The sequence below is a fragment of the Felis catus genome, chromosome C1 (assembly GCF_018350175.1).
Source record: "Felis catus isolate Fca126 chromosome C1, F.catus_Fca126_mat1.0, whole genome shotgun sequence".
In the NCBI taxonomy this organism is placed as follows: Eukaryota; Metazoa; Chordata; class Mammalia; order Carnivora; family Felidae; genus Felis; species Felis catus.
The window spans coordinates 137,450,760-137,473,283 of NC_058375.1; the positions used below are offsets into that span (position 1 = coordinate 137,450,760).

Sequence of the window (22,524 nt, forward strand, 5' to 3'; positions counted from 1 at the left end):
GCTGTTGATTTTGGCTCATAGTTCTCATAGTTCTCATAGTTCATGGGATCGAGCCCCGTATCAGGCTCTGTGCTAACAGCACAGAGCATGCTTGGGATTCTCTCTCTCCCCTCTCTGCCCCTCCCCCATTCACATGTTTGCTCACTCACTCTCTGTCTCTCAAAATAAATAAATAAAACATTTAAATTTTTTTTAAAAAGTCTTCAGTGTCTCCATTCCCTGATAAAATTGAAACTATTTACCTTGTATGTTCCTAGTATAATGCACATACTCTTGCTGTGCAGCTCCAGCTTGCCCATCATGCCCACCCCATCCTGGGCAATCTATCACTAATTCTACTGCACGTGCTATTCTACTGCAGATACCCGAGGCTCTGAAATCCTCTTTCTTCAGTCCAGGAAAGAGGAGGACGGAAGTTAGGGAATTATTTTCCATCAAACTCTTCTTTATCCTTTAGGCTTTAAAAGGTACAATACCAATCAAGCAGCTTCCTCTGGTTCAAATTCACCTGCACACCGATATCACCAGTATTCTCAAAGGTTAAGTACTCCCATAATGCAGCACACCTTGTGACTACCCTCTTAGTTCCTCACACCATACCTTAATCCCTCTACTGTGGGTGAAGTCATAAGTAGCCTGCAAGTTCCTTAAGCACAAGGTCAGTAGTTAATTTGACTTTGTATCTCCAGTATCTTTGGGTACGCTAGGATATATCTAATCATAGAGGACACCCAATAATTGTGTGTAAGATTTCTTCAACCACAAATTGTGAAATCATAAATTGTGAGTTCTTATGGATTGTATATTCTCTATTATAATTTGTCCTTAGTTATGGAGGACGAAATGAGGCATTTGTGGTATGTGATGTGTGACTGGAGAGATTCAGAAGTTAATGCTGGATTTTGAATTTCTCTGGGTGTGTTGGCCTACATTATCACTTTTGAAATAAAATGGTCGTGTGTTCTAAGAGAAGATGTGTTGATCCTAAGTTTCCTCAATTATTTTTTTTGAATTTAAGTGTGTACATGTCTGCTCTGTACATGTTTGAGGAAAAGGGCTGTCTTTATTCATTTTTGTATTCATAAATCTGACATATAGTCAATGATCAATATACATATTTAAATCCACATTTATGTAAATAACCAGATGATTAGGATTTTGTAAACCTGACAGAATTGATTTGTGCTCTTCAGTATCCTGGAGTCACAGAAGTAATGGAGAAGGTTTGACTCTCAGGATTTAAGGTTAAGGTCAATTTATCCGGTTACTTTCCTCTTTGTCAAAGAGGATTTCCCTATTGTCAGATCCTATTATTACTGCACGTCTGACACCTCCCATAGCAACCCGCCCTCTACTTGACTTCTATATTCAATCTGTTACCATGCCCAATAATTTTCCATTCCTAAATGTGTATCAAGTGTCCCGACTTATTTCTTTTCTTCATTGCAACCACTCTAATCCAAGTTACCATCATCTCTTTTCTGATTATTAAAAAACCCTGGCTCCCTTACTTGTTCTTCTAAACCAGCCTCTATATAATAATCACAGATATTTTTTGAAACATGTATCTGTTTGTGTCATTCTTCTGTATTGGCACCCATTTGTTTGCATAATAGAATGCCAACACTATACCATCACCTGCTAAATCCCACATTGCTAGGCCTGATGTACCTTCCACTTTGGCTTTCATCCATCTGTCTCTGCCTATGGCTAGAGTCGCTCTAGCCTCCTTACAGATTTCCTCTGACAAGCTGTGGCAGATACTGTTGGAGCTCCAAACAGATCCCTTAAATCCCATTTAGCATTTCTGTGCACACTTGCTCTGGCTTCTGTGTGCACAGAGGCTGTTAGACTATTGCTTCTAACTTCTTATATATAGTGGCTCTTTTTAGAAGACTGTTTTTGGCTACTTATTGAAGTTTCTTTTCCTGCATATGCAAAGCCCTGGAAATGCCTGGGAGTTTGTATCCCTTGGACAAGTTCCTAACCAATGACTGATGGCTATAGGAGGATGGAAAACAGCTCCATGGCCTCATGTAGGAATCACTCTGAACTATAATTTATACTGCAGGGCTCTGCAGTAGGGTCAGACTGAGACTAGGGCTGAGGCTTAAACCCCACCCTTGTTTGGCTCTTTCCTTTCCTGCCCTTGTCATTCCCATACTGGGTTCTCTTAAGGTTTCCTCAACAAGTCACTTGCACATGAACTCTCTCTCAGGGTTAGCTTCTTAGGAACAAAAATTAACATGCTAACTAAGTTATTTCTGCCTTAAGCCTTTGCAAATTGTATTTCTTCTGCCAGAACCCTCTACCCCCAACCCAAATTTTGCCCTCTATGAAATTTCTTATCTTTTAAAGTGCATTTAACATTACTTGTCAGGCTGTTTCTAACCACCTTATTATCAAACACCTTATTTTTTTTTAACTTAAACATTTTTTTTTATTATGACAAGAACAGTTACTATGACATCTATCCCCTTAACAGAGAATTAAGTGTATGATACAATATTGTCACCTGTGGGTCCAGTATTGTACAGCAGATCTCTAGATTGTATTTATCTTGCATAACTGAAACTTTATACCCACTGTTTAGCAACTCCCAATTTCCCCCTCCTCCAGTCCCTGGCATCAACCATTCTACTGTTTTTTATTTGTTTGACTATTTCAAGTACTTCATATAAAATAGAATAATGCACTATTTGTCCTTCTGTGACTGGTTCATTTCACTAAGCATGGTGTCCTCAAGTTTCATCCATGTTGTTGCACATAAGGATTTCCTTATTTTCTAAATGGCATGGAAGTCCCTCAAAAAATTAGAAATAGAACTACCATTTAAACCTACAACACCACTCCTGGGTACCCAAAAGCATTAAAATCAGAATCTCAAAGAGATATTAGCACTCCCACATTTGTTATGGCAGTATTCACAAGAACAAGATTTGGAAATCACTTAAATGTCCATCAAAGGATGGATGGATAAAGAAAATGTGGCATATACATACAATGGAATACTAGTCAACTCTGTTTTTTATCATAGCTCTTTCTATAGGTTGTAATTATTTTTTATCAGTTCATATTTTTAGTGTCAATCTCTCTCAGTAAACTAAATTTACATGAGGGAAGACACTATGATGCTTTGTTCATAAGGGGTAACAAGAATCCCTCACATAGTAGGTATTCAAATATTTATTGGCTGGATAAATCAAAGACTTCTAGTTTTAAAGGAAAGAAACACGAGTTCACAATTGCTAAAGAAAACCACTGCATAAATCATAACACTCTTTGAAGTCTGATTATCCCCCAAACTTTCTAACCCTATCCTCTCTCTGGTAGGCATAAAAAAATATAAGGTGCTTACAAAAAGGTGACCATTTCAACATATCTTATGTTCACACAAGCCTGAATTTTCTACAATGAACATGCTATAGTAACAAAGTTTTCTCAATTATTTTCAAAGGAGAAAAAAAAGACTAAGTCAATTTTAAAATTTAGTGTCAGATACTGGCATATGTCATTTTGTTGGTGCCTAAGAAAGCACCTTAGATAAGAACTATAAGAAGTAAATAACTAAACAAGCAACAGAAAATCGAAGGGTAACGAAGTATTCACTGCATAAACAATTTTTGGTAGCTTTCTAACTAATACACAATTTATATTCATATGTATTTCAATAACCTATTTCTGCCTCTTATGCCTTACACAGAAGATGTATTGAATATGTTTCTAGTGAATACGTTATTTTTCATTTCTAGTGAAGTCTGGTCTTTTTTTTTTTTTATCTGTGGCTTCTTTTTTTCCTTTTTTTTTTTTTTTTTTTTTTTTTTTTGGCTTCTGAACACACTAAGATTCTTAAACCCCAGTACACTCCTACATTTTCTCCTACTATCATAATTTACCATGAAAATTTCATTGCTTACTCCCACTTCTACACCAGATTCATGTTATAGGTAGATTGATTCTAAATATTAAATATACTTTTAAGTGTGTCTTTCCAAACTGCATTTATACAAGAACATGTTGCACCAAAGATCTTTTAGACTCTCATTGTTCTCTACTTGAAATATCTGTTTTACAATTCTTATCTATCCACTAAACAAGAAACCTTTGGACACTAATGTGGAAATTCCATCTAAACATACTATATGCATACACACATGCATATATAGGTATATATGGTATATGTAATATATATGCATTATATACACACATACATATATACATATATATATATAAATATATACACACATACTTATCAAGCTAAAGCTACACATAATGAATAAAGTAATAATAGATGATATAACTATTGACTTCTATCTCAGTGTAAGAATTCATTTCCTTTGGTTATGCTAGTAATCTAAGGTAAAATGATATGTTGAAAATTTTAAATTTGATTAGAGAAGTATATTAAATTGTACCAAACGAATATGTACTATTAAATTGCAACTTCTTTGTTTTCCTAGTTATTTTATAACCATCAATTTTAGAAAATAAAGTTTAATTAATTGCTAGTTAAATAACACTTTTATTATTATAAAGCTGAATATGATACAAATGACCACACGGGATCAAATCAAATCATCCATGCAGCCTAGTATTATAAATAACACTAATTACTATCACAACACCTGACCTATGGTACATACTCAATTGATATTAATCAGAACATAAAATCTTACATAGGGCACTGGTAGAAAACACTGTCGTTTCTAAGATGTATTAAGATTCTTTGGGTTGCAAGCAGACCAAAAGTACTAACTATGTTTGAGACATGCAGCCATTTATTAGACCATAAATCTAAGTCAAATAGAGTTGAGTTTAATGAAATCATCAGGTCATAGACTCCTTTCATGTTTTGGCTCTGTTTTTTTTCCATGCTGTGTCATTCTCAAACTTGATATGGCACCAAGATAGATAATAGCACCTCTAGGCCTATGTTATCCCAGGTTCAAATTGAGCAAAAGAAAGAAGGAATGAAGGAAAAGAAAGCATACCTTTTTTCCCAATAGTCAAAGAGAGCCATTAACATTGAATCCATTTTATTTTCTACGTTCAGCCATGAAAGGATATCCTGCTGCCATAAACTACATAATTGGACAAAACAAATGAAATAATTATTTACAAGAGTTTTATTAGGGTCAGTGCAGGATTATGATTTCTTAGTGAAGGGAAATAACGAGCGTAAGCCCCACAACTGGTCTGGCTTTTTTGCATAATGACACTTTCTGGGCCATGGTAGAGAGGACAGAAAAAGCAACAGAGCATATCATTATTGATAAGATGAGAAGAAAAAGATCAGAGTTTGAGGTTTCTGAGGTAGCTGGGTGTTACGGGACAGTGTACTTCAGAGAAGGGAGCTCTAAAAGAAAGAAACTCTAGAAATCGGCAAAAGGCTGCCCTTACAACTTTGGTTGTATATTAAGCTTGAATAGTCAGGGCAAAATTCCATAAGACCAGTCAAAGAATCACTACTACTTTTCAGAAATACCAATAGAGAATGAACACTTGCTAGGGCATTGTGAGCTAAATAACTAATTGAGTTCACACACTCTTGGAAACATGTAGTTCCAGCAGCTAAAGGGAGACCTTCCTGCACACTCTGGACCTCCAGTAGGGATACCAGAAATTACACATCTTAGAAGGAGGAGTAATTAGACCAAGGAGAAAGGCTACTCTGGATAAACTATGATTTTAAAAAAAAAGCCTCAAAAGGATCAAGCTGATCTGGAAGTAGATTTACTATATGCTTGATAACATTCAGTACTTCATTAAGGAAGACAATTCAGACATACAATAATACAGGATCCACGGTGTTCAACTTCAAATCAAAAGTCACTAGACATAAAAAAGAAACAGGAAAACATGAAAAATAACCAGGAAGGAAATTACTGAATACAAATCAAACTGGAAAAGTCAGATATAACAGAATTAGAGTATAAGGAATTTAAAATGGTTATTATAAACATGTACTACGATTTAAAGTTATATACTAACAGAATAAAACATACCTATTCTTAACAGAATAAAAAATACCAAATTATCAGTGGAGAAACATAAACTGTAACAAATAAAATGGAAGTTCTAAAACTTTACACTGTAATTCTGTAATGAAAATGTCGCTGGATCAGCTTAACATCAAGTTTGTACAATAAAAATGGGTATATTTAAATACAAGATAAAAAAAATGATCCAAACTTACAACAAAAGAAAAAGGCTGATAAAAAATTAGCGATGCCACCTGGGTACCCAGTCAGTTAAGTGTTGGACTCTTGATTTTGGCTCAGTCATGTTCTCAGGGTCATGGGATTTAGCCCTGCATCAGACTCCACCCTGGTTGTAGAGCCTGCTTAACATTCTCTCTCACTTTCTTTCTCTCTCTCTCTCTCTCTCTCTCTCTCTCTCTCTGTCTCTCTCTCTCTCTCTCTGCCCATCTCCCACTCGTGTGTGCATGAGCACTCTCTCATTCAAAACAAAATTAGTAATGTATACCAGATTAAAAATCCATGTGGCTGAAATACATGAGAGGAGAAAGAGAGAGAGAGCAGGAAAAATTATTTAGAGTAGGAAAAATTATTTAAAGGAATAATGATTGAAATGTTTTGAATTCGATAAAAACTGTAAAATGACAGAGACAAAAATCTTAATGAATGCAACAGGGATAATCAAAGGAATAATTCACCAAAGAATAGCATACTGAAATTTTGAAAATCAATAAAAACAAAAAACAAAAAAAACAAACAAACAAAAACCCAAATCTTAAAAAGGAGACACATCACTTACAGGGGAACAACAATAAGAAAATCAAAGACTTTCCATCAGAAACAATATAAGTTAGATGATAATAGAATGGCAACTTCGAAGTGCTAAAAGAAAAAAAAATCTAAATATCTAAATTTAACAAAATAGGACGGCACTTCACATAAGAATATTTGCCTAGACCAACAAAAGCTGAAATCATGTGTCATCAGCAGATGAGCACAATAAGAAACACAAAAAGTAGAATTCAGTCACAAGAGAAATAGTACTAATTGAAGTACAACATAAAGAAATGAAAACTCAAATATATGCCTAAATTAAAAGTCAAATATTTTTGTCTTTAGTTTCTTAAATTCTTTCAAAGCAAACTGACTGTTAAGAACACATAGAACACTGCCTTGTAAGGTTTATAACATCTCTAGAAGGAAAATGTATAATGACAGAACAAAAGATGGGAGGGGGTATATGGAAGAATTGTCATAAAGGCAAAAACTTGAACAGCACTTAAAAAGGAATATACATATATTATATATACATTACATATTGTTATATATATTATCATGTATTATATATTATTATATGTATTATGTATTATATTGCATATATTATTATTTATATATTATACATTATTATATACAATATATATTTATTATATATAATTGGCCAATAAACACATGAAATAGTGCTGAAATTCATTAAACACCAGGGATATGCAAATTAAAACCATAATGAAATTTTATTGCACTTGCAATGAAATAGCTAATTTTTTTTAAAAAGTGACAACAACAAGTGTTGATGAGGATGGGGAACATACAGTGACACAAGCTCTTTGAAAATTTGTCATTTTCTCTTAAAGTAAATCATACACTGCCCTAGCAATTCTATTACTCTGTGTCTGCCCAAGATAAAGGAAAACATATGCCCACAAAGAGATTATAAAAAATGCTCACACCAGTAGCTTTATTTATAAAAGCCCAAAATAAGAAACAACATAAAATGCCTCTTAATATGAGAAATAAAAAATTTGTGATATATACTCAGAAATAAAAGGGAATAATCTAATAAAACATATAACACCATAGATAAAACTCAGAAAGCTTCTGCTGAGTATAAGAAGCCAGACACAAAACTACATACAGTATGGTTTCATTTATATGATGATTTGGAAATAGGTGAACTTGTATGTGGTAATCTAAATGATCTAGAAACTTGTCAGAGCTGATCTAGAAAAAGGCAAAAATGTTTGATAGTGGATGGAATGATAAAACTGGTTGCCTCCTCTGAGGCCTTGAATGGATTGACTAAAAAGCACAAAAGGCATTTTTCCAGATAATAATAAAAAAAGTCTGTATTTTGGTAAGGTGTGAATTAAATGGTATATGCAACTGTCAAAATCATTGAACTGTAAACTTAAACCTGTACATTTCTCTGTAAGTACATTATATGTCAACTGAAACACTGCCAGGAGCATCAAATTGGATCTGCATTTGTCCAGTCCCCATCCCCCACAAAGCAATCACTGTGGCTGAGGGACCTGCATGTTCTGCTAGATGTGGCCCAAATCACAGGTCCACTAGAGGACTCCTCCTAGAGCACAGAGTGGATGAAGACTGAATCAGATAAAATCACAGTGATGTTGGCAGTGGAAAATGCAGTGAATATAGAAAAAGAACATTAACAATAAGCTTAAATTACTGGGGATAAAGGTTGTTCTCCATAAAGTCATCATTATCTGGGGCACCTAGGTGGCTCAGTTGGTTAAGCATCTGAATCTTGATTCAGCTCAGGTCATGATCTCGTGGTTTGTGAATTTGAGCCCTGCACTGATGGCTTGGAGCTGGCTTGGGATTCTCAATCTCTCTCTCTCTCTCTCTCTCTCTCTCTCTTCTCTCTCTCTCTCTCTCTCTCTCTCTGTGCCCCTCCTGTATGCGCTCTCTCTCTCTCTCAAAATAAATAAATAAAGTTAAAAGAAAGTCATCATCATCCTCCACCTCCTCCTTGTCTCTTTCTCTCTCTCCACTCTCCTTCTTAAAGTAAGATAGGATGTTAATTCCTATTCTTGTTAATGTTTTACTGATTATGAGTAATATGTCAATTCTATCTACTTTATCCTCAAGGCAATTTTATAAGGCTATAATATTTTAGGGTATAACTTTTAATTCATCGAAATCCAATTATGCATATGTCTATTCCATGACTAATTTACCTCATACATAGTTTTCTTTTTAAGTTTCAATATTTTAAGTATGTCAAAATCAGAATTCATTATAATTTTGCTTTTCTGGCTTAAAAGAAGAAAAATCATCTATAATATGTTTAAAATATACTTCTTAGCTTATCTTATTTTCAAATGAGAATATTGCCATGCTTGACATTTTCTTGTAACATGTGACAATCTTTTTTTATAATTTTTTATTGGAGTGTAGTTGACACACCAAGTTACATTAGTTTAAGATGTACAGCATAGCAGTTCAACTTCTCTATAAGTTATGCCATGCACACCCAAGTGTAGCAACCATCTGTCACCATATAACCCTATTACAATATTACTGACTATATTCCTTATGCTGTGCCTTTTATTCCTGTGACTTCTTCATTCCATAACTGGGAGCCTGTATCTTTCATTGCCCTTTACCCATAATGCCCATTCCCCAGCCCTCATTCCCTCTGGCAACCATCAGTTTGTTCTCTGTATTTATAGGTTTGATTCTGCTTTTTGTTTATTCATTAGTTTCTAAAAAGTTGGGAAATGTCTTTACCAGTTTGCCTTTAACGCAGTAAGACAAAAGGCACATGAAGTAAGTAAGGCATGTGAATGTTCCAATTATAAATGCTTATAAATATTGACCATAAAAAATAAGTAATTGTTTTACTTCTGCTATAAGGTGCTATGGAAAGAACAATGTTATATCTCTGCAAACTGTGCAGTATTGGTAAGTCACTTCTAGTCTTTATCTCCTTAATTTTGTAAAATAAATAGGTTGAACTAAAATATTTCTATGGCTCTAAAATTGTTATGAATGTTGCTCATTATAGCCTTAATTATATCTAAAGAATAGAGCAATACAGAATTAGAAGTAACATTATTTTATCAGCAGGTATATCATGCCCTACTTATCTTAATTGCTCTCATAGCTCCTATAGGAGAGTATCTCATATTTTATGCTGTTGTTTTTTAAATTATGTGTCTTCCCTGCAAAACTATAAGCTCTATGAAAGCAGGAAGTGTATCTATCATATTAATCTCTGTGTCTCTCACATCTAGTGTACTGCCTGGCACACAGTATATGGGTAAGAATAATATTTATTCCTACTACCAGCTTTTAAATTATTCTCCTGTTTCTCAAAACTGTACGCAGGCATCGTGCTAAGTACTTTTAAGACCACCGCAATTCACAGTTCCAGGAAACACTACTCACATTATATTCTATACACTCCATATCCTAAGATAAAATATTAATTTTATCTTGTGTTGGGATCTTCCAACACATTGACCTTGATAAACTTTTTGTAGAGTTTCTCACTTAATCCTCAATACAAATTCTTAAGTTAGATAGTAGTATTGCCTTTCACTGAATAAGAAACTGAGGCACAGACAGGTTAACTGTCCATGATAATCCACAATTAGTAGAGCCAGAATGTGAACCATGGTATTCTGACTCTAGAACTTTCACTCTTAACTTCTACCCAACACTGCCTTTCCAACATGTTTTCATATATAAACAGATGCCTGTTTCACTTTTCATCATCTTTAGGCATATATTATCTTTACCTATATTTAACCAATCTCCCTTTCATTTGCTTCTCAATACTTCACCTCTGCCTAGTTTTCTTCTTTGGACAGAGGAACATATGAGATGCACCTGGGTGGCTCAGTCAGTTAAGAGTCTGACTTCCGCTCAGGTCATGATCTCACGGTTCATGGGTTCGAGCTCCGTGTCAGGCTCTGTGCTGACAGGGCAGAGCCTGGAGCTTGCTTCAGATTCTGTGTCTCCCTTTCTCTCCCCCCGCCCTCTCTCTCAAAAATAAATAAACATTAAAAAAAAAAAAGAAAAAAGAAGGACACACGAAAAGTAAAAATATTGCTCAATTCTTTCAGGAATTGGGTTTCTTAACCAGGGGCTGGAGTAAAACTTCACAGGTTTTTAGAGTTAATACCAATTTTATTTTCCAAACTTGGAAAAGTTACTTTATCCCAACTGAACAATGACATGACTGGCAGGGATGTAACTCTTTCAAGATATTTGTGTTTCGTGCTTTCTCCTTTTAGCACAGAGAAGTGGAGGGTCAGGAATCTTACAACAGTCCATTCTTGAAAACTCCACTTCTACATTTTACACACTGAAGCAATTTTGATAACCATCAAAATCCCCAGATATTTCTCCAAACCAATTTCCCATTAAAAAAAAGAAAAGCCAATCTACCCACTTATGGAGGGCAAGTGGGGGGTGGGGGAGGACAGGGGAAAAGAAAAACATACAATCTCCCTGCCCAAGAAGGATACATCAAGGGAACAAAGCAATCCTTTCCTAAATTATCATGATAGACGTTTTCTACAGAAAGTGTATTAGCACTCTAATGAAATGGCTGGATTCTTTCTTCCCATTCCATGTCTCATCCTATGTAATGCAGAGAACAAGAGAAAGGGGGAATGTAAAGATCCAGGGAGGTAGATACATGAATAATTTTCCATAAAATAGTCTACTTCATGGTAAATGTTTTATTACAGATATTAGAGATACCAGATTGGATTGCAGCTGGACCAAGAGGTTCTTTGCCTCAGGCTTCAACTAAAGCTGGGAAAGAAATAGCTTCTACCCATTCCACTCCTCTGCTCCTCATAAACCAAAAAGAGAAGAAAGAAGAAATAATATTTGAAAGGAGTATTTTATTATTTTTTAATGTTTATTTATTTTTGAGAGAGAGACACACACAGAGTGCAAGGAACAGGGGAGGGGCACAGCAAGAGGGAGACCCAGATTCCAAAGCAGGCTGCAAGCTCCGAGCTGTCACCACAGAGCCCAACGTGGGGCTTGAACCCATGAACTGTAAGATCATGACCTGAACTACTCAGGTGCCCCTGGAAGGAGTATTTTAAAAATGCCAAAAAGGTGTCATGAATGGAACTAGAAGTTCTGAAAAGAAAAAATATTTCACATAGAAACATCATGTAAAATCTAGTTTAGCAGTGTCAAGAATAATCTTTTAAAAAGTAAAGTGTTCCTTTACTCATTAATTTATTAACTCAATATATACTTAGCATCTGTAGCAGGTTATGTGGATAATATGCAAGAGGGTGTCATGCTATCTCCACTCAGAGAACTCACTTTCTAGTAGAAATTTTTATAGATCACGATTTTAAACGTGGCATAGCTGTGACAGGCCCAATTTCACAAAGTCATTCATTTGTATTTTGGTTTAATGCCCAAAGACAGTCACTGCACAGGAGGATAAAATGCCACTCTTACTCTTCAAAATTTTATAATTATACATTATAATAAGCATTGGGAAAATGACAGAATATTGACTTGCCCTACAATTACTGGTATAAATAACAACTAATAGAGTAAAAAGCTGTAAGATGTAAGGAAGAGAAGCCCTTGATCAATCTGGGATAATCAAAGACTTCCCAAAACACTGAGAAGAAATTTGAACAGGCTCAGAATTTGAAATTATGGAAGGAAGGGCATGGGAAGAGTCTGTGTTAGAACTCATTTCAGGTATCACATAGCACAGCAGAATCAAGGAATTTGAAGAATAACAAGTTGTCAAGGTTATCTCAAGAACATACTGTGTATCATTCAAAAGAAAATATATTCTCTGAGCCCAGGTACAGTTTCTGGCTTATTTCTTATTTAATTTCCAATAGCAGCACAATGGCTGGCATAGAATGCCAGGCTTAATAACCATTTGACGAATTACAACGAAAGTGATAATGAATAGGGGCAAGCAAAACTTAATAATCTTTGAGTTATAGGGAAAAAAGAAATTACGGTGAGCTATAAAAACAAGATGTAGAATTTTAGACTTCAGGTATTAGTAGGGATAAAACAGAAGAATGTCATGATATAATCAAAGTGGTCCTTTTAGAATATTAGTCTGAAGTGATATGTAAATTACAACAATAGGGATGAAAGTCTACAAGAAGAGAAAAGAATACTGCAAATTATAACACTTTATATATCATTCTTATATAATGTTCTAGACTTTAAAGTCTAGAATTAATAAAAAAAAAAAATAGAGGCACCTGGTGGCTCAGTCAGTGAAGTGTCTAGACTCTTGATTTTGGCTCAGGTCTTGTTTTAATGGTTCCTGAGATTGAGCCCTGAGGCGGGCTCTGCACTGACAGCCCAAAGTCTGCTTGGGATTTTCTCTTTCCATCTCTCTCTGCCCCACCCCTGGTCATGAGCATATGCTCTCTCCCAAAATGAACATTTAAAAAAATCAGAACCACACAGAAGGTCTCCATTTATTTCTGCAATATCATATTGATCCAGGAAGTCCTTAAATATTTGAAATTTTGTGAATGGCTGCAGTGTCCAGTTTCTATGAAAAGAGGGCATATGATTTAACAGATTCTCAAGGAGACAGCTACCCTAAAAGTTTATGAAATATCTGTGGAAGTTAAACAAAACTCTAAAACAAAAGTAGAGGATATGCCAATGCATAGAATATCAGCTAGAATATTACCTCTGCTACCAGACTTGTTTTTCCCTACCATAGACAGAATTAAGCATCTTTTACCTCCTATTTTTTGGATAGCTCTTTGTCTATAACTATTATTATAAATGTTATTATAATTTTTAGGTAGTTGGTTTAATTGCTATCTGTTCACCTCTCCTTCATTAGAATGAACTCTTGAAGAACAGTAAGTTTGAGTTATTTATTATCAATGCCCAGTATCTAGCACAGAGCTGACCTCCAAAACTGTCTTTTTATTTAAGGCCCTTCATTTAAGCAGCCAATATTTTTCAATGAACATTTTTATCAGCTATTAAGAATCAGAATACCTTGTTTTCATATAGATGCCAATCAGAGTTTGTAGGGCATTTTCACTTAAAGGAAACAAAGCTTGTCAACACTGCAGTCTGTAAATACCATTGTTACCTGTTAATATTATAGGAAAGAAATTCCTTTCATCAAATCTTTTGTATTGCAAATTCTCAAAACCTATCTAGGGCAGAAATGCTTTAGGGAAGACTTCACTCCAATAACAGCCTACCTTCTCAAAAGTTTTTTTGTTTTTTTTTTGTTTGTTTGTTTGGTCTGTTCCTTACAGCACATCCTTAACACACTCTTCTAGTATTTCTTGGGTCAAAATTCTAGGACTTGTTTGATAGTTGTTCTCCACTCAACCCTTCAGGTTTTAGCCTCAGCTTCTCTACATTTTAGCTAATACTACCTATGTCCTTGTCTTCAGTTATGATCTCTAAGCTAATAACTCAAAACTATGGTCCTTATCTTAATCTTTTTTCAGTTCCAGGTTTCCAGAGCTGGTAGATTTATCACTTACTCCCAGAACTTTCCTCCGTGACACAGCATCTTACTGAAGCCAGATGCTGAAGTCATCCTTGAATTCTCCATCACCCACATCTCCCACCTTCAGTAAGTCAAAATGAATGCTGATTTTCCTTACAATGAGTTTGCAAATACTTGCTGACTCTCCTTTCCCACTAGGAAGACCTAAAACTTTTCCCTTAGACTTTGCTTTTTCGGTGAATGTTATCACCTACTTTCGCCAAGAAATTAGGAATCATTCTTATAATTTTCCTTCTCACATATGTAATTTTTATCAGATCCTATTAACTTTAGAATTTATTCTGGAGGTGCTTGGGTGGCTCAATTGGCTAAGAGTCCTAATTCGGCTCAGTCCTATTTAGCATGATCTTACAGCTTGTGAGTTCCAGCCCTGCATCAGGCTCTGTGCTGACAGCTCAGAGCCTGGAGCCTGCTTCAGATTCTGTGTCTCCCTCTCTGCCCCTAACCCACTCATATTCTGTCTCTGTCAAAAAAAAAAAAAAAAATAGACACTAAAAAAATGTAAAGAAAAAAAGAATCTATTCTAAATGTTTCACTTATTTTCATCTCTGCTAATACCACCCTTAATCAGAACACCATCATTTCTCTTCCCAGAATGTGCCCTCTACCCCACAATCTATTTGATGCACATTGGTCAAATTCATCTTGAAGAATTGAAAATGGCTACCTATAGAAAAAATAAGAAGAAAAACATTTCAAGCAGAAGAAATAACATTTGTCAGGGACCTAAATTGGCAATGACTCCAATGTGTTTGCAGAATGGAAGTGGGAGAAAATTCTGTTGTACAAGCAGGGAGAATGACTCAAGGTAAAGTGAGCAATGAAATGAGGGGTTAGTTTGTACATAGCATCGTAGTAATGATGTAATTTTGGAATGGTGGTGGGGGTCTAGAGCCGATGACCAAGAAAGAATTCTTGAGACATCTGTGGTGCAAAAAGTTGTTTTTATTAAAATACTGAAACAGGACCAGTGGGCAGGAAGAGCTGCCCCTTGAGGAGAGACTGAATATAGATTTGGGAGTTTGGAGAGATAAAGTCGAGGGGAAGTTTCCAAGAGGATTTTCATATGCTAAAGAAGACTCACCGAATACTGCAGGCCTAGCTATTGTCAAGCTAAGGTTGTTTTTCCCTTTAGCAAAGCATTAACACTAAAACAGTAGGGAGTTCCTGGAGGAATGTTATACTCTGCCTATCTCAAGTATTTGTCAATGGCTGCAGGTTATAAGGAAATTTAATTTAATTTGCCATTTCCTTCTGCCTTTGTTTCCCACATCAGTAATATAACCTTACTTATTACCTTAAAAAAGTATTCTTGTCCCTAAAAGGGAATAGATTATGAGGTTGGAGAGAGCAAGAAATTAAGTGGGGTTTGTAGGTAAGAGTTGATGATATCAAAGAAAACGTATGGATGTTGAAATAAAAAAAAAAGTGCCTGGAATTTAGACATTTTGGAGACTAAATATAATTATGTGGTTGACTGAATATAAGGTGTGAGAGAAGAATAAAGAATGATGACTACAGTTCTGGCTTCAGCAACTAGGAGAACATTGGTGCCATTTATGGAAGTAGAGATCGAGGAAGACTTCATAGACAAGACATTATATATCAAAGTTTCAGGGTTGAATACATTGAAGTTGACCTGCTGTGAGACATTCAGTTGAAATGTCATAAAAGTGACAGAATGAACAAGCCTCCCTCTGGTTTCTATAGCATCCTGGCGCAATCCTATCACTAGGTAAACAGAAGAACAAACAGAAGAAATGTTCTGGTTACATTCTGAGAATGGGTAGAGGTGACAGACAGAGTTCAGGAGGAGAAATAGTTATCAAGGTAATACACAGTAATTACCAATATAACCAAAATTTGAAGCTCTCTCTTAGAAAGTAATCCTGCCAATTAAATAATGGAAATTAATGCAGGTGAATATTTCTAAGATAGGAAGTGCAACTGATACAGTCAACTATAAAGCAAGAGGAAATGATCATTCTAAAAAACAGTGCTTCAGCTGGAGAACATATAAGGCCAACAAAGGATCCAGTATCAATATTTCCTGATGTGCCCCAGATATGGTCATAGTTCTTATCAGAACATGACGATGGTCACAGTAACAAGAGGTTTCTACCAAGGTTTAGGATTCTGAGGCTTAGAGAAGAACAAATGAGTTCTTTATCTTAAGTAGCTGGAAACAGTACAGCAATTTTGAAGTAGGACTTAAGTATTACACTTGAGGAGGGAACCTGGAGATCAGGATCAGTGAAATAATAACACATGTCTCACTTAGAAGAGGAGATGAAATCATAAACAGAAAAATAAAGTTAAGGTTCAGGAAAAAAATGGAAATCAGATCAAGTGAACAGCAGTAAAGGACATTAGCTGTCGCGGCACTGAGACACAGCTGTCCTCCTACCCTGCAGTCAGGACCATTGGTGAGGCTAAGGGAAGCTAGAGAAAATAATGCAAAGCCTCTTCACAGCCATTTAGGAACATCTATTCACTGAACAATACCCATGATGTTCTTCAAGCTTATCTCAGGAAGCATATATTTTTATCAAGGTCTACATGTCATACAGAAGTAGTATTATTTGTGGAGTAAAAGATTCTGTATAATTCCTTGGCAAACAGATCCTCTGACGTTTTAAAACACTTTGGACTTTCATAAGTCACAATTTCTCAAAGATTTCCTGTTATGTAACTTCTACATGTAAGAGAAAAACAAAGGTTCTAATCTGGTAAAGCTACAGGATGATGTCCTAAAAGAATGAGATTAGCAGTTTTTCAATTTTTACAGCTTGCTAGAATCAATTGGGGAGCTTCTTAAAGATATGAAAATTTGGGTTTCACCCATACAGAATCTGAGTAAATCAGTGAGATATGCCACTATGGCCAAAAAATCCTGAAAAGAACTAATGAAACAAAAGAAGAATCTATGGAGATTTCCAGCATTTAAGACATTTTGTCTTAATGGAAGTCAAATACGTTCTAAGAAATAATTTTGAAGTGTTCCTATAGCCTGTGCTGTGTACTATTTTCAATTTTGGAATCAAATGTCCAAAATCTTAACACGTTAACCCTGGAAGCTTGTCTTAATGTGCCAGCTACATGTCTTAATGTGCCAGTATACTAGGTCATGTTAAATGGGACCACAAATGAATAAACACATTTTAAAACACCAATTTGAGTTGTGAGCAAGGGATAATGGAGAGGAAGTTATTTTCTTCCACCTCCTGTTTCTTTTTCCCAATGCTACACAGACAAGGAGTTGGAAATATTATAACTTGACCAATATGCACAGAAAAGCCTGAGCAAAGATGCCAAAACAGAAATGAAGATCAATTTTATATTGAAGATACTACTAAAAGACTGCCTAAAAAGGAGGGCTTCCTAAATCAATGTGAAAATTCAAATTATTAGATGGGTGGTTGGCTTCTCAAAATGGTTTACTAAAGAAAGAAAGATTGAATCTAGATTAATATAATACAGAATTTGTAGAATATTCAGATAGACTAATTCTTCACAAAGAGTAATGCACTAGTGAGAAATAAACACCACTTCACTTTGTCAATCCAGAGCTCTATGGAGGTCTCTCCTCTTAAATAAAGACAGGAATGGGCACCCATTGCTTATGCATATGAAACCCACAAGTTTATGATCATAGCCACTTTTTTTTCCAACTGTCATATACACACAGAAATGCTTAGACTGTTACTAGACAAACCCTCTTTATGGATAAAAGCAATTTTCTTATATTCAAAAGTAAAGAAAGATTGGGAAAATCTGAATAATTCAGTCAAAACAACATATTTATTTAAAACTCAGGCTAAGTTATAACGTAAAGAGACTACTGGATCAACAGATACAGTACCTGCATTCCTGTTCCTAATTAAGTCACCAATTATACATGCCCTTAGGCAAAACCTTTCAACTCTGTAGCCTGTGGCACACTTTACTGAACTAAAAATTAAACACTTTGAATCAAAGAACTTTTAAAATCTTATCCCACTGTAAAAAACAACAGGAGATTGCAAAAGGGAGGTATCATGGCCCTGGTGGTGAGAACACTAAGCATATATAGAGTCTTATCCCTCTTGATACAATTTATCTGACTTTGAACAAAGCATTCATGCATGCATGCATTCATTCATTCATTCCACACCCTATGTTCCCCTGCCTGCAATGCTCCAGCAGTATGCTAGGTATTAGATTATAATAATGAAAAATGGGACCAAGAATTCTGCTTTATGAAATTTACATTGTCATAGAATGAGAGTTAAACAAGATAATTGTCATTTTGGACAGATTTTTTTAAAAGGAAGCAAATGAAAGGGAACCCTTTGAAGGAAGTCTCTCCCAGGAGGTGAAATTCGAGCTGGGATATGAGGGAAAAGAAAGAGCCAGCCATGGAACAATCTAGGAAAATGAACATTCTAAGTAGGGTGGACAGCAAGTGCCCAGGCCCAGGGTGGGAAAGTTCTGTCCCATATTGATGAAGAAGATCCTGATCTAAGCTTCAGTTGTTCTGTGTCGTAAGATCGAAGATGTGAGCTAGATCAATGGCTTTTACGCAGGGAGAGTTAGGAAAATACAGATCCCAGGATCTCAACCCAAGCTACTGAATCAGACTTTTGGAAGTGCAGCCAAAGAGCTATATAATTTGAAATCTCAATTTATCCTGAAGTAGTAAAATTACAAACTAATTGGCTTTAAATCTTTTTTGATTTCTAATATTTTATGGTACTAGAAATAGTTATAATTGCCAAATTCTCCATTTAAATAAGCATATATAGATAACAGCCATCTTATACATATTTTTAATAAGACAAAGCACTAAAAAAGAAGAAAGCCCAGTGCTATAGATAGCACAAGATAATGATTTATAAATTGTTGGATCAATGCTTTATTGCAGGGGAAAAAATCAAAGGCATCTGGGTATCTACATATCTACGCTCATTAGCAGGTAAACTTTAGAAGGGTTATCTACAATTGTACTCCCAGTATATAGTTGAGTGCCTGGCACATGGTAGTTTCTCTACTTGGAGATGATGAATAAAACAAAACAATACTCAAACCAAATCCTAGAACAATTCCACTGATTTGCCCAAATTCATACTGTGCCAGAAAAAAGGGGGTTAGGAGAAAGGCACAAAGACACCCAAATCATCCAACTCCTGGTCCCTTTCCCTGTTTTGCAAACCGAATCACAAAATTAAAAGAAAGCCAATCTAATTTACTGGCATTAACGGGCATATTCACTAGCCCCTCACTCATCAGTGTAAGAGAAATGGTACCTCATAGATTATACATCATTTAAAACGTACAGATACAGCCTTAGAGAAATGTTCTGGAACCAATATATTTACTTGAAGAGTTTATATTAATGCTTGGGATTTTGCAGGTACTGAGGGAGTTGGGTACGGGGGGCTAACAAACAAAGAACAGAATCCTTGGCTTCCGGGAACTGAAGTTAGTGAGCAAACTCCATACTTTGCATGAAAAGACAGACTTTACACTCTGAAATTATATGGAGCAGTACATAATTAACAGCAAACATGTATGGTATAGGAAGTGTCACAGCTTCCATGTTGAGGAGAGTGTGAGTTGACATATTTCAATGGGAATACAACATGGGACTAAAATTCATGTATTTTAGCCAAGCAAGAATGATCTAGGTTAGTCTGAGCCTGAAAAGAATAGGGTTGTTAATGATGATAGTGTTTGATCATTTAGAGCATAAAACTAAATATTCTTCAAAAGTCACACCTATCATATTCTTATTAACTTTTTCTTTATTTCAGAAGGAATACCTTTACAAAATTAGCATGACCCATATGCTTTTCTATTTAACAGTTTGTAGACGCCTCTAATATTAACATTCATAAATATAATCTGGTTACTTCACTTATGTTCTACCTGTCTTAGAGTCATACGCTATTCTCTTAAGTGTTCTATTGTGTATCGTTCACTCATTTTCCCCCACTTTTCAAGACAAAAGTGTAACCTTTATTAAAAAAAAGTTTCTAATGTGTCATGTGATCAATAGATATAAGTACCTTCATTTTTTAAATTAGTCTAAGGCTATTTTCCTTTTACTGTTGTATAAACAGGGAATTGAAGGGTAAAATAGTTAAAACTTAATGCTATAGTGCTAATGTGGCTTTTAAATCACGTCAGCTGCAATCACTGCATTATAATTAACAATTTATTGAACCAGCAATAAAATGAACATCACATTACTTCTTAAAGCAGCAGAATAAAATGGCTAATAAATAGCATAAGCCAGACAAATTGCAGAGTAATAGAAATTTTCTTAAGATTTATGGTGTGCAGAAAGATGGATGTGCTATTAGTAGGAGCTCCAATACTTGACAAAATTCTTTTACAAAGACATTGTTACCATGCATGTCAGAGTTCACAAGTCTAAGTGGTTTATCCAAATTTCAGCTCTCTGCTATTACAGTGGAAAATACTCATTACAAGGTTTTGAAACTGCAAGCAATGTGTACATTTGCCAACATTCAAACTGCTACTGCCAAAAAGATACTAAAATATTTTATAAACTGTCAAATAACAAGTCTGCTAGCTTAATCTGAGTCTATTTTATACTATACAGACTGTAAAACTATTACATTAATTCACTTCCTGCAAAACTTTTAAAGAGCAGAGAACAGCCTCTGTAGAAGCTGAACAAAATAACTGTTTTTTACCTTTTGAAACCTTGGCAATGTCCTACTTCTGTTGGGGAAGCACCATGGTTTTCCAGAAATGCAATCACATGCCATTTAATAATTGGCCAGATAAAAGAATTTATGAAATAAAGTGAGATCACAGAAATGGTCAAATTGAAGTCAAGTTCCATGTCTCACCATTACAAGTGGAAGTTATCAATGGGAAAATGAGATATCAATGTTTCTGATGATAATATGTTTAGTGATGCTTTGTGACATGGAGCTTTGATGTTCACAATTCAGAGTAAAAAATATTTTTTTTATATTATCTGGCAACATGCAATAACAATTAGCAATACTTTTTAATAAATTTATTTTTAATATTTAATTTTGACAGTAGTAGTAGTCATGGTAGTTATCAGCTCTCTATGAAAATGTGGAGTTGGTTGCCTAAATTTTTGTCACTAATTAGTTCATTCAATAATAAGGATCATTTTTTCATACATAAAGTGAAATGTATTCATCAAATATCCAGGTACAAATTTGCATACTTAGAGTGGAATGTATAGTAATATGTATACTAATTACTTCCTAAAGATGATTACTGTAGTTAAGCATGACACTTTCTAATGATGTGTTCTTTTTAATAGTAGAGGACAAACTATGATTTGTTCATCTTATTACATTTTAAGAGGGCCGATACCAATACAAAGGAAGATATAATACAGAGGACAAAATTAAACCAAAATCACTCCTATATTGGAAGGATGCACTGTACTACTGTTGTAATATGCCAAAGCTCTCATGGATTTCATATTTTTTCCAGTTACATCATTGGAACAAAGGTCTACTGTTTCACTTGTACCTAATTTCCTGGTGCCTAGAACTAGGGCATATATATGGTGCTCACAAAATACTTGCTGAATATTTATTTTTCTTTTAATGTTTACATATTTATTTTGAGAGAGAGCAATAAAGAGAACAGGGGAAGGGCAGAGAGAGAGAGAGAAAGAAGAGAGAGAGAGAGAGAGAGAGAGAGAGAGAGAGAGAGAGAGTGTGTGTTCCAAGCAGGCTCCATGCTATCAGTTCACAGTCTGGCATGGGGCTTGATCCCAAGAACCATGAGATCATGACCTGGGCCAAAATCAAGAGCCGGAAGTTTAACCAACGGAGCCACCCAAGTGCTCCATTGAATGAATATTTCTTAGTGAGACAGTTCTCCTTGGACTTCTCATAATTCAGTATGTCTTGTGAGCAGAGGCATCAAATTGGCTCCAAAGTATTTGTACAGTAAATAGCCTTGGAAGATAGAGAAAGTGGCTCTCTTAGGGGCAATGGGCTGGCATGCTTCCTGTTCGGTATATAAGATGAATTTCTCTAAGCTCATAGTTCTTCTCTTGTATTGCAACCAACTGTGTATGTGCATCTTATATCTGGTCCTCTTTACAGTCTTGTGGAAACTGGAAATTGGGAAACTTGTACAAGAAAATTCCAATAGTCTAGCTTCTGTTACTACTTTGAATAGTAAACTGTCAGTTATGTCTGAATCCAGTGGCTCATATGTTTTGCT

At 35.2% G+C, this 22,524-nt stretch overlaps 3 long non-coding RNA genes across 5 annotated transcripts in view; 2 read left to right on the forward strand and 1 right to left on the reverse strand.

The window, feature by feature from the left end:
- Positions 1-9,686, forward strand: part of LOC123379145 — an 81,126-nt gene extending 71,440 nt beyond the window's left edge. Inside the window, exon 4 of the long non-coding RNA XR_006583190.1 lies at positions 9,639-9,686. This is a non-coding gene — a long non-coding RNA (uncharacterized LOC123379145). The remainder of the gene's footprint in view (positions 1-9,638) is intronic.
- LOC109502680 overlaps positions 1-22,524 on the reverse strand; it is a 799,154-nt gene that overhangs the window by 365,375 nt on the left and 411,255 nt on the right. The window lies entirely within an intron of this gene.
- Positions 10,018-15,441, forward strand: LOC123379144. Its single transcript, XR_006583189.1, has 3 exons — positions 10,018-10,044; positions 14,231-14,358; positions 14,887-15,441. It is a non-coding gene; the product is annotated as an uncharacterized LOC123379144 (long non-coding RNA).